A 13,098-nucleotide genomic window follows, 5' to 3' on the forward strand; every position below is an offset into this window, starting at 1 on the left:
CATCTGAGTTAAATTCACCCATTCCAGTCCATTTTAGTTTGCTGATTCCTAGAATGTCAACATTCACCCTTGCCATCTCTTGTTTGACCACTTCCAATTTGCCTTGATTCATGGACCTGACATTCCCGGTTCCTATGCAATATTGCTCTTTACAGCATCAGATCTTGCTTCTATCACCAGTCACATCCACAGCTGGGTATTGTTTTTGCTTTAGGTCCATCCCTTCATTCTTTCTGGAGTTATTTCTCCACTGATCTCCAGTAGCATATTGGGCACCTACTGACCTGGGGAGTTCCTCTTTCAGTATCCTATCACTTTGCCTTTTCATACTGTTCATGGGGTTCTCAAGGCAAGAATACTGAAGTGGTTTGCCATTCCCTTCTCCAGTGGACCACATTCTGTTAGACCTCTCCACCATGACCCGCCCATCTTGGGTGGCCTCACAGGGCATGGCTTGGTTTAATTGAGTTAGAAAAGGCTGTGGTCCTAGTGTGATTAGATTGACTAGATTTCTGTGAGTGTGGTTTCAGTGTGTCTGCCCTCTGATGCCCTCTTGCAACACCTACCATCTTACTTGGGTTTCTCTTACCTTAGGCGTGGGGTATCTCTTCACGGCTGCTCCAGCAAAGCACAGCTGCTGCTCCTTACCTTGGACAAGGGGCATCTCTTTAACGCTGCCGTTCCTGACTTTGAAGGTGGGATGGCTCCTCTAGGCCCTCCTGTGCCTGCTCAGCCACCGCTCCTCGGGTTGCTCCTCAGGTTGCTCCTCCTGGCAGCTGGCCCTGGCCTCGGGTGTGGCCCCTGGCCTCGGGCTCGGGGTGGCTCCTCAGGGTCACCACCCCTGGCCTCGGGTGCGAGGTGGCTTCTCCCGGCCACCCCTGACCTCGGACGCAGGGTGTCTCCTCCCGGCCACCACTGACCTCGATACAGTCAACAAAAACAAGACCGGGAGCTGACTGTGGCTCAGATCATGAACTCCCTATTACCAAATTCAGACTCAAATTGAAGAAAATAGGGAAAACTGCTAGACCATTCAGATATGACCTCAATCAAATCCCTTATGATTATACAGTGGAAGTGAGAAATAGATTTAAGGGCCTAGATCTGATAGATAGAGTGCCTGATGAACTATGGAATGAGGTTCATGACATTGTACAGGAGACAGGGATCAAGACCATCCCCATGGAAAAGAAATGCAAAAAAGCAAAATGGCTGTCTGGGGAGGGCTTACAAATAGCTGTGAAAAGAGGAGAGGAGAAAAGCAAAGGAGAAAAGGAAAGATATAAGCATCTGAATGCAGAGTTCCAAAGAATAGCAAGAAGAGATAAGAAAGCCTTCTTCAGTGATCAATGCAAAGAAATAGAGGAAAACAACAGAATGGGAAAGACTAGAGATCTCTTCAAGAAAATTAGAGATACCAAGGGAACATTTCATGCAAAGATGGGCTCGATAAAGGACAGAAATGGTATGGACCTAACAGAAGCAGAAGATATTAAGAAGAGGTGGCAAGAATACACAGAAGAGCTGTACAAAAAAGATCTTCACAACCCAGATAATCATGATGATGTGATCACTCATCTAGAGCCAGACATCCTGGAATGTGAAGTCAAGTGGGCTTTAGAAAGCATCACTACAAACAAAGCTAGTGGAGGTGATGGAATTCCAGTTGAGCTATTTCAAATCCTGGAAGATGATGCTGTGAAAGTGCTGCACTCAATATGCCAGCAAATTTGGACAACTCAGCAGTGGCCACAGGACTGGAAAAGGTCCATTTTCATTCCAATCCCAAAGAAAGGCAATGCCAAAGAATGCTCAAACTACCACACAATTGCACTCATCTCACATGCTAGTAAAGTAATGCTCAAAATTCTCCAAGCCAGGCTTCAGCAATATGTGAACCATGAACTCCCTGATGTTCAAGCTGGTTTTAGAAAAGGCAGAGGTACCAGAGATCAAATTGCCAATATCCGCTGGATCATGGAAAAAGCAAGAGAGTTCCAGAAAAACATCTACTTCTGCTTTATTGACTATGCCAAAGCCTTTGACTGTGTGGATCACAATAAACTGTGGAAAATTCTGAAAGGGATGGGAATACCAGACCACCTGACCTGCCTCTTGAGAAACCTGTATGCAGGTCAGGAAGTAACAGTTAGAACTGGACATGGAACAACAGACTGGTTCCAAATAGGAAAAGGAGTACATCGAGGCTATATGTTGTCACCCTGCTTATTTAACTTATATGCAGAGTACATCATGAGAAACGCTGGACTGGAAGAAACACAAGCTGGAATCAGGATTGCTGGGAGAAATATCAATAACCTCAGATATGCAGATGACGCCACCCTTATGGCAGAAAGTGAAGAGGAGCTAAAAAGCCTCTTGATGAAAGTGAAAGAGGAGAGTGAAAAAGTTGGCTTAAAGCTCAACATTCAGAAAACGAAGATCATGGCACCTGGTCCCATCACTTCACGGGGAATAGATTGGGAAACAGTGGAAACAGTGTCAGACTTTATTTTTGGGCTCCAAAATCACTGCAGATGGTGACTTCAGCCATGAAATTAAAAGACGCTTACTCCTTGGAAGAAAAGTTATGACCAACTAAATAGCATATTCCAAAGCAGAGACATTACTTTGCCAACTAAGGTCTGTCTAGTCAAGGCTATGGTTTTTCCTGTGGTCATGTATGGATGTGAGAGTTGGACTGTGAAGAAGGCAGAGCGCCAAAGAATTGATGCTTTTGAACTGTGGTGTTGGAGAAGACTCTTGAGAGTCCCTTGGACTGCAAGGAGATCCAACCAGTCCATTCTGAAGGAGATCAACCCTGGGTGTTCTTTGGAAGGAATGATGCTGAAGCTGAAACTCCAGTACTTTGGCCACCTCATGCGAAGAGTTGACTCATTGGAAAAGACTCTGATGCTGGGAGGATTGGGGGCAGGAGGAGAAGGGGACGACAGAGGATGAGATGGCTGGATGGCATCACTGACTCAATGGATGTGAGTCTGAGTGAACTCCGGGAATTGGTGATGGACAGGGAGGCGTGGCGTGCTGCGATTCATGGGGTCGCAAAGAGTCTGACACTACTGAGTGACTGAACTGAACTGATATTAAAGCTTGTGGGAATGCAGCTAAAGGCATCCTTGAAAGTGAAAGTGAAGTCGCTCAGTCGTGTCCGACTCTTTGTGACCCCATGAACTGTAGCCTACCAGGCTCCTCTGTCAATGGGATTTTCCAGGCAATAGTACTGGAGTGGATTGCCATTTCCTTCTCCAGGGGATCTTCCCAACCCAGGGATCGAACCCAGGTCTCCCACATTGTAGACAGATGCTTAACCGTCTGAGCCACCAGGGAAGTCCTAAGGCATACTTAGGGAGGCATTTATAGCTTTAAATGCACATATTGGTTGGGGTGGTAAGGGGGACCTGAAAAAAAAAAATGAAGTAGACTTAAAGCTCAAAAAGTTAGTGGCCTACTGGAGCCGATTATACATAGTGAAGTAAGCCAGAAAGAAAAACACCAATACAGTATACTAACACACATATATGGAATTTAGAAAGATGGCAATGATGACCCTGTATGCAAGACAGCAAAAAAGACACAGATGTGTATAGCGGACTTTTGGACTCAGAGGGAGAGGGAGAGGGTGGGATGATTTGGGAGAATGGCATTGAAACATGTATACTATCATGTAAGAATCGAATCGCCAGTCTACGTCAGATGCAGGATACAGCATGCTTGGGGCTGGTGCACAGGGATGACCCAGAGGGATGTTGTGGGGAGGGAGGTGGGAGGGGGGTTCATGTTTGGGATCGCATGTACACCCGTGGTGGATTCATGTCAATGTATGGCAAAACCAATACAGTATTGTAAAGTAAAATAAAGTAAAAATAAAAATTAAAAAAAAGACCTAAAAAAAATAAAATAAAAAAATAAAAAATAAAAATAATGTGGAAAAAAAAAAAAAAGCGGCTTAGCCTGAAGGAAGGAATTACTGGGTTCTGTAACTGAAAAGTCCAAGTGAGGTTCTGTTTCCAGACACCTAGGTCAGGATGTCAAAAGCTGAGTTAGTAGCGACTCTGGCAGGGACTCTTCTTCGCTGAGACTGACATCCTGACCACTCGGGGTACTCAGGGGCCAGCTTGCCTGCCAATGGACCAGACCCAGAGGCCACAACTGGGACCCTTTGGTCCCTGGTCTCCTCCTGACGCAGACAACTGGCCAGAGTGCCCCGATTGATAAGGAACAAGAGACTTTATTGACCTCTCTCCCCTCCCTCTTTCTTTCCTCTCTTTAACCCTTCCTATCCTTCCCTTTTTTCTAGTCCCCTGGTCCTGGACGCGGGAATCTGGTCGAAGGGCCCTCAGCCTGAGCTGAGGATTGGAGACTGATCACCTCCTCTTGGCAGAGAACTCGAATTCTGGTTCTGATCTGGTCTGATTTCTGGTAGGGCCGAGTTCCAGTCCTCCCTTCTCTGGAGGCCCAGGGAAAAGTCCCATAACGCCTGGGTATCTGCAGGGGGCAGGAGACGTCTGTAAGGCCACCCCTTTCGCCCCCCTCTCCCGCCTCCTCCCCTTTCTTCTTTCAACCTGGCTTCCTTTCCTCCCTTGAAATCTTTGATGTTAGTACTTGGATCTGAAGTTCTGTGTCTCTATAGGAGGTTTTCTGAGAGACTGTATTCTTGTATTTAAGGGCTTGCCTGGTGGAGCCGAGGTTAAAGCGTCTGCCTGCAATGTGGGAGACCTGGGTTTGATCCCTGGGTCGGGAAGATCCCCTGGAGAAGGAAATGGCAACCCACTCCAGTACTCTTGCCTGGAGAATCCCATGGACGGGGGAGCTTGGTGGGCTACAGTCCATGGGTTGCAAAGAGTCGGAAACGACTGAGCGACTTCACTTTCACTTTCACTTGAGTTAGCAGCTGCCCGATCGGTTGTTTCCCAGCTTACCTGCATGTTGACTGTATTCTCAAGTAGGTTCTCTTCGTGTGATCTTCAGGCATTGCAGGTGTAAGTCTGCCAAGTTGAGCAGAAGGATAGTTCAAAAGGAATAAGACTGCAGAAGCATATGCCTACCAATTAGAGGTCCCGCTAAGGCCAGTGGTGCAGATTCAAAGGGGACAGCGTCTACAGTCATGGCTGAGGGGGAGGAGGTGTGTGTGCTCCGTGTGTCCGACTCTTTGCGACCCCATGGCCTGTAGCCCACCAGGTCCCTCTGTCCTTGGAATTCTCCAGGCAAGAATACTGCAGTGGGTTGCCACTTCCTCCTCCAGGGGCTCTTCCTGAACCAGGGATCCAACCCACACCTCTTGTATCTCCTGCATTGGCAGGCTGGTTCTTTACCACTAGCGTCACCTGGAAAGAGGAATAAATAGTTCTAAATACCTCCAGCAGAGTTTTCTCAGTTGATTCTGATTCGCCAGGGTTGGACCACATCCCCACCTCCAAACCAATGAATGTGGCCTTTGGAATCCTATTGGATTTGAATATGAAACTGATGATTTGTGGACATTTTAAAATTTAGTGATCACTAGGAATCAGCACATACTCTTAAAAAACAAGCCGATTTCATTAAAAAAAATTTTTTTTTAAATTTTTGTTTCATGCCATGCGGCATGTGGGATCTTAGTTCCCTGAATCCATGCCTCCTGCAGTGGAAGTACAGAGTCTTAATCACCGAACCACCAGGAAAGCACGCCCCCACCCCAGTTTCATTTGTTTTTGTTTTGCTTCTTAATTCAAGAGACTTCTCTTTGCATGATTTGATTTCCCTTAGGCATTAGACAGACTATCATGATATCTGTGGTGGATAAGATGAAATCTTACTCAACGCATTTAAATCGTATTCAGTTGACCAGCTGATTGACCAAAGATAATCACGTCACAGTCTTTCTAACTACTTTCCAAGCCATCTGCTTAAAATCTGTTGTTGATCAGTGTGACAGCATGCCTCTTCAATTGATGCTCTTCTGGAGAATTCTCTTTAATGGATAACCCCGTGCTTTTTTTTTTTTTTTTTTCTGCTTCTGGCAGAATTTCTTTTCAGCTTTTTTTCCTTGGACAGATATGTAAGAGGATGTTTTTTTTTCAGTTTTGAAGATGATATGAAATAAAAAGTGCAAGATAATGGTAAGGCAGCATGAAGAATCTGACTAGAATTTGCAGGGATTCAGATGAGGTTATTAATAGTAATTAATACAAAAGCCTGCATTTAGGTTAAAAAAATCCTTCTGTTCAAGTTTAGAAGGTGAGGAAAACATAACTGGCAGGAGCTATGTGCAAAGTCCAGATCAAAGTCGGCCACAGGGCAAGGAGAATGAACACAGCCCACACGTTGAGAGACCAGACCACAGTCAGGGCTGTCTAACCACCAGGCCTCCTGCTGCTGGCTCCGGTTCTAACAGTGGGTTCACTTCCTGGGGCCTTATTTCAAGGGGTATTGACCATCTTTCAGGCTTTCCAGGTGGCATTAGTGGTAAGGAACCCACCTGCCAATGCAGGAGACTTAAGAGACACGGGTTCAATCCCTGGGTCAGGAAGATCCCCTGGAGGAGGGTACAGCTCCCTACTCCAGTATTCTTGCCTGGAGAATCCCTATGGACAGAGGAGCCTGGTGGGCTACAGTCCATGGGGTCACAGAGAGTCGGACACAACCGCAGGGACTTGGCACGCACGCACACTGACCATCTTGAGAGCACTCCAGTCAAGGCATTCTGATGAGTGAGGAATTTGGAATCATCCTGTAGAAATACTGGATGGAGGAACTGGCTATATTTAGCCCAGGGAATTGGAGATTTTTTTAAAAAAGAACAGCTGCTCCTAAATATGAAATGGTTGTCATGTGGAGGAGGAAGCAGACTTGTCCTTGTTACTCCACAAAATGCAGTAGGAGAATGAGAGGAATTTTTAGAGTTGACTCAGGATGAAAATGTTAATTGCTCGGTCATATTTGATTCTATGTGACCCCATGGACTGCAGCCCACCAGGCCCCTCTGTCCATGGGGATTCTCCAAGCAAGAATACTGGAGTGAGTAGCCATTCCTTTCTCCAGGGGATCTTCTGGGCCCAGGGATCAAACCCAGGTCTCCTGCATTGCAGGTGGATTCTTTACCATCTGAGCCAGCAGGGAAGCCCTAATTCAGGATGAGACACTTCCTAGTAACTCAAATTGTTTTAAAAAATGGAGTAAGCAACCCCCTTCCCCTGCTGGTGAGCTCTAGCAGACGTGGGAGGACCTTTTCAGGCAGAGATGGTAGGTATCTGCCTACAGGATCCAGGCCTCCAGGAGTTGGATTTTGGCTTGGCAGGGCAGGTTATCTCTCTGAGATCCTTATTTACTTGTTTGTTTGTGTGCCATCAGCTGATGTCTGAGTGAGTCCTGCCAGGGATGGACCTCCTTGTGGTGGGGTGGGCAGGGAGATGGGCCACCCAGCTCTGGCTCTGGTCCAGAACCTCGGACAGCTCTGACAAGTTGGTTCTCTTGGAAAACTTGCAGATGAGCCGTCCATCCTGGCAGCCCGCCCAACCACCTGCTCTCTTCAGCTCGACGAGTGTGCTTCCCAAGCCAGAGATGGAAGGGCCGGGTTCTCCTCTGTCATCCTGGTGAGGTCACACAGAACAGTGGCTCCTGCTCTCACGGGCTGCGGGGATGCAGAAAGGGGGGCTGTGTGTGTTCCAGGAAGGCAGTTGGCTTGCCTGCTGAGAGCCCCTGAACCTGGAGAGAGGCAAAGAGGCGAATGGGAAAGACCGCTTCATGAGGAGGTCGGGACCAGGTTACCTGGGTCTGCGTTCCAGCTCTGCTACTCAGAAATTCCAGCAAGTGACAGCCTCTATGTGCCTCAGTTTCCTCATCCACACAATGGGTGCAGTAACTGCACTTTATAGAATTGTTCAGTTCAGTTCAGTTCAGTTGCTCAGTCGTGTCTGACTCTTTGCGACCCCATGAATCGCAGCACACCAGGCCTCCCTGTCCATCACCAACTCCCGGAGTTCACTCAGACTCACGTCCATCGAGTCCGTGATGCCATCCAGCCATCTCATCCTCGGTCGTCCCCTTCTCCTCCTGCCCCTAATCCCTCCCAGCATCAAAGTCTTTTCCAATGAGTCAACTCTTCGCATGAGGTGGCCAAAGTACTGGAGCTTCAGCTTCAGCATCATTCCTTCTAAAGAAATCCCAGGACTGATCTCCTTCAGAATGGACTGGTTGGATCTCCTTGCAGTCCAAGGGACTCTCAAGAGTCTTCTCCAACACCACAGTTCAAAAGCATCAATTCTTCAGCACTCAGCCTTCTTCACAGTCCAACTCTCACATCCATACGTGACCACTGGAAAAACCATAGCCTTGACTAGACGGACGTTTGTTGGCAAAGTAATGTCTCTGCTTTTGAATATGCTATCTAGGTTGGTCATAACTTTTCTTCCAAGGAGTAAGCTTCTTTTAATTTCATGGCTGTAGTCACCAACTGCAGTGATTTTGGAGCCCACAAAAATAAACTCTGACACTGTTTCCACTGTTTCCCCATCTATTTCCCATGAAGTGATGGGACCGGATGCCATGATCTTCGTTTCTGAATGCTGAGCTTTAAGCCAACTTTTTCGCTCTCCTCTTTTACTTTCATCAAGAGGCTTTTTAGTTCCTCTTCACTTTCTGCCATAAGCGTGGTGTCATCTGCATATCTGAGGTTATTGATATTTCTCCTGGCAATCTTGATTCCAGCTTGTGTTTCTTCCAGTCCAGCGTTTCTCATGATGTACTCTGCATAGAAGTTAAATAAGTAGGGTGACAATATACAGCCTTGACGTACTCCTTCTCCTATTTGGAACCAGTCTGTTGTTCCATAATTTTTAGGATAAAATAATATCATACTTGCAAAACAGTTAAAATAGTGCCCGGAGCACAGAAAATGCTAAAAAAATAAAAAGTGGTAGTTAAAAAATTAAGCTTAGATAGACTTTGGTTCAGGGCTTCCCTGGTGGCTCAGTGGTAAGAATCTGCCTGTCAATGCAGGAGATGCAGGTTCAATCCCTGGGTCAGGAAGTTCCCCTGCAGAAGGAAATAGCAACTCACTCCAGGATGCTTGCCTGGAGAGTCCCATGGACAGAGGAGGCTGGTGGGCTGCAGTACTTGGGGCTGCACAAGAGTTGGACATGACTTAGTGACTAAACAATGCAAGACGGTTTGTTCTTACCTGGTTCCGCCTCTTTCTGGCTGTGTGACATCAATAAAATTCTGTAAAGCAGTTATCCTTCAATTAAGAAATACATAAATAAATGAAAAGAAAGCGTCTTCACCTCCCTGGGCTTCTTTTTCATCCAAGAAATGGGAATGGGAATGGGAATGACAATCCCACAGGGCTGTGCAAGGCAATGAGTGTAAAATAAGTGGGGTCCGGGTATGGGTCACCAGCACTGGTTACTAAGCAAGATGCTGCGGACAAGCAAGAGTGAATACTTGGCTTCATGACACTATTTCCCCACAACATGCCGATAAAAACAGGTTCAGAGAGTCAGAGATCATGTTTTTAAGAGCTGCAAGGGGGCCTGGAGGGCCAGAGGACCTGTAGTAATAGTAACAGTAACAACTCAGCAGCAGAAGCAGGAATCAACTGTGTCACAGGCCCTGGGCCAAACACTTCGCATAACTTATTTTGTTGAACCCTAACAAGTCTGTGAAGTGAGGATGACAATGGTGATGATCATCAGCATTATCATTTTACAGATAAAGAAAGTGAGCCTCAGTACGTAACTTGTTCACACAGTAAAACTCAGATTGAAAAAGTATCCACCCACACCCCCATCCATAATCTGCACCCCTGGGCACATGGCCTTTGAGCCACTAAAGACTGAATTTCATCAGAACCTAAAGGACCCATGAGGGAAATCTGAGGGTCTTAATGGAATGCAAGACTAAATGAGCCAAGACAGTGACACAGCTACCATAAAAAGCACGTAAAATCATTTCAGACAGTGTGATCAGACGGACGTTTCTGGGCGTGTTCTCCTCGTCACCTCATTGTCATCCGCCCCACCTAGGCTTGGCTCTGGATGTTCAAGGATAGCCACATTTGGGTGGCCTGAGTTAACTAGAAATTTCCATTGTCCTGGAATGCCTTCAAGCAGAGAGAAACGCTTGAAGGCATTCCTTTAAGAAATGTTTTCTTCAAGCAGAGATAAAACCTGAAAATGTGAACACAATAGGTCTGGATATACCTTCGACTAAGCTCACCGATCCTGGGAACAATGGCCAGCATCCTTTCCTTTCCAGTGCGCCTGCTTCTTGTCTGACTGCCTACAGAGCAGGGGAAGTGAGGAGACCCAGCTTGGGAGGCTGAAGCCCTGAGGGAGTCCAGCCTCCACCCTGGGTCCCTGGGGCTGTTGGATGCAATCCTTCAAGCCTGTCTCTTTCTACTGGGGACAAAGTTTCACTGCGAGTTCCAGGCTGTTCTCTGCGGGTAATTTATTCCAAATGGAACTGCTGACAGAGAGAGAGAGAATGGGAAATGGGATTGAGAGCAAGCAGGCCCAAAGGCCAGGATCCCAAACACACAATGGAAATCCAGTAGGGTCGGAAAGCTGCAGTCTAGCATGGAGGAGACTGGAGCCATGAGGTTGGACATGCTCCAGGGGAAGGTCAAAGGAAACACAGGGTGAGAATAAGTGACTTAAGAAGGCAAGTATACATTTATTAACTTTCCTTTGAAAACTTTATTTGTTTATGTGTCCAGCTGCACTGAGTCTTGGCTGCAGCATGCGCGATCTTTAGTTGCAACACGCAGGACTCGGTTTCCCGGCCAGGGATCGAGCCCTGGCCCCTACACTGGGAGCCTAGAGCCTGGGTCACTGGACCACCAGGGCGGCACGAAAGCAAGCACACCGATGAAGACTACTTCTAAGTGACAGAAAGAATGCTAATGATAACTAACGCTGTTGTGCGCTTATTGAGTCTGGTGTTATACTCCTTCCCAGTCTCATTTTCCATTGATATTCCAGATTACTAGCAGAAAAAAAAAAAAGAGAGAGAGAGAGGTAAAGGATGAACAGGCTGTCAACAGGAAGAGTCAGTTTTTTATTTCTTTCTTTTTTGGCTCTGTGGCTTGTGGGATCTTAGTTCCCCGACCAGTGATTGAACCTGGGCCCATGGCAGTGAAAGTGCAGAGCCCTAACCACTGGACCATCAGGGAACTGCCTGGAAGAGGTCAGTTCAAGTCTAACTTTCACACTTGTCAGAGACCAATAATAACCTGTTGATGAAAATCAAGCAATAGTCTATCTAGGAAAGAAGTGGAAAATTTTCTTGGAGCCAAATTTGAGGATTATAACCTGGGAAGAGCATCCCAGGAAGCGCTGAGAACTGTTGCGCCTGTTAGAAGTCAAAACAGTTATTTAAGTGTTTTTGAAACGGAGTACTGTACATTCAGTGACGTGTAACTGACAGTTGACACAATCCAGATCTAAGCGCCGTCATGACCCCTTACGAGATCAAGAAGGAATGTTATCTTTGAGGAGCTGTCTTGTTGATGCTAAGAGAAAGTTGCTGTTTATGGTTGAGCAGGTATTCCTGCCAGCGGGGGAGGACTGGTCAATGCCTGAGGCAGACACACAATGCACGGGGCTGGGGGTGGGGGGAAGGGTAGAGAAGAGTGCATATGTAAATTTCTATTGTCTTGCCATAAAATATGAATTTTATCTCGCAAACCCTAGTACACAGAAAGGTTTTGTCCACAGTTTGCAGGAGATTCATAGAATTTAAGTATTGATAACTTGCCGAAGGTTACACAGTAAGTGGAAGAGCCAATATCTGAACTCAGTGTTCTGGGCCCAGAGTGCACTGTAACACAGACAGCATGAATGGGCAGTTGGCATAAGATGTGTATGAAAACCCCTCTATCGTCCCTGTGAAATCTTCAGTAAAATCAGTATTGCTCACCAGTTCTTTTGGTGTAATGGTCTCTTTCTGGGGCCGAGGAAGAGAGATTATGTTCTATCTTGAGATGGACCAGGAATGAACACAAGGGTATGTAAGACATCAAGCTCACAACAAGACTGGAACAAGGGGGAAGAAAAAGTCTTTCTAAAGCCTCAAGCAGAGGTAGGCTAATGTCTCCACAATATCCTCTCCTGATGCAGCAAGATCCTTGCATGTCCAGTCCAAGCAAAACCACAGCTTCGTAGAGGGAAGAGTCTGAACGCATTTCCACATGTGCTCTGCAACACTCAGAAAAGGCTAAGTCCTGCTGCGGTAACAACAGTCCCCAACCCACAATGACTTACAGCTGCAAAAGTTTATTTCTTGCATAAGTTACAGGTTCACCATGGGTAGACTATATTTGGCTTCATGCCATCTTCTTTGGGATCTAGGCTGAGGAAGCAGCCTCTTTCTGGACCATTGTCCAGCCTGTGGAAGAAGGGAAAAGACACACAGCAAAACATGCTGTGGCTCTTAAAGCTTTTGCCTGGACAGGACCCATGTCCCATGACTTTTGTTTGCATTTGTTGTCAAGAACAAATCACATCGTCAAGCCTGATGTTGGTGGTTGGGAGGGGAACAGCAGAGTATCATCTCCTTCAGGAAGGGCCCACAAATATTTTTGAATAATAGTATAATCCATGACAGTCTCAGTGCTTTAAACCCTTGAGGACAGACTGGAAATTTCATCCTTAGTACCATGACTCAATAAAGTGTCCTTGTCCTTGATCAGAATGCATCCTGAGAGGAGGAGGGAGGCACTTGGAAGAGCAGCAGGGAGCCACTAGCACCAATCAGAGATGACAAGGAAAAGGGGATAGTGCAGCTTCGGCTGGTAAGTGACACGGGTGGTGCCCTTGGCAGGGAGGGAGAAGGGGAGGTCGCAGAGAGACCTGTCCAGAAGGAGGGCCCAGGAGAGGGGAACCTGGCACTGCCCAAAGCTATTGTCTGGTTAGAAAATGGAGCAACTATTTTTCCATGACCCAGTTTTAATACTGTGAGTTTGCAAGAAAGCTGAGGGAGCCAAACTTCAATCTCTAAAGGAGCTTAATTTCTGAAAAAAAAGAGAGAGAGAGAGAAACACTTCTCTATAGATAAGTACAGTTCCAATCAAGTCAGAACATAAAAAGCAAGTCAGGGAGG

General features: G+C 46.6%; 1 non-coding gene across 1 annotated transcript; it reads right to left on the minus strand.

Moving 5' to 3' along the window:
• Positions 1-11,097: 11,097 nt before the first annotated feature.
• Positions 11,098-11,170, minus strand: TRNAE-UUC (transfer RNA glutamic acid (anticodon UUC)). The gene has a single exon. It is a non-coding gene; the product is annotated as a tRNA-Glu (tRNA).
• Between the last annotated feature and the right edge of the window lie 1,928 nt (positions 11,171-13,098).

This window comes from Budorcas taxicolor, chromosome 1 (genome assembly GCF_023091745.1).
Source record: "Budorcas taxicolor isolate Tak-1 chromosome 1, Takin1.1, whole genome shotgun sequence".
In the NCBI taxonomy this organism is placed as follows: domain Eukaryota; kingdom Metazoa; phylum Chordata; class Mammalia; order Artiodactyla; family Bovidae; genus Budorcas; species Budorcas taxicolor.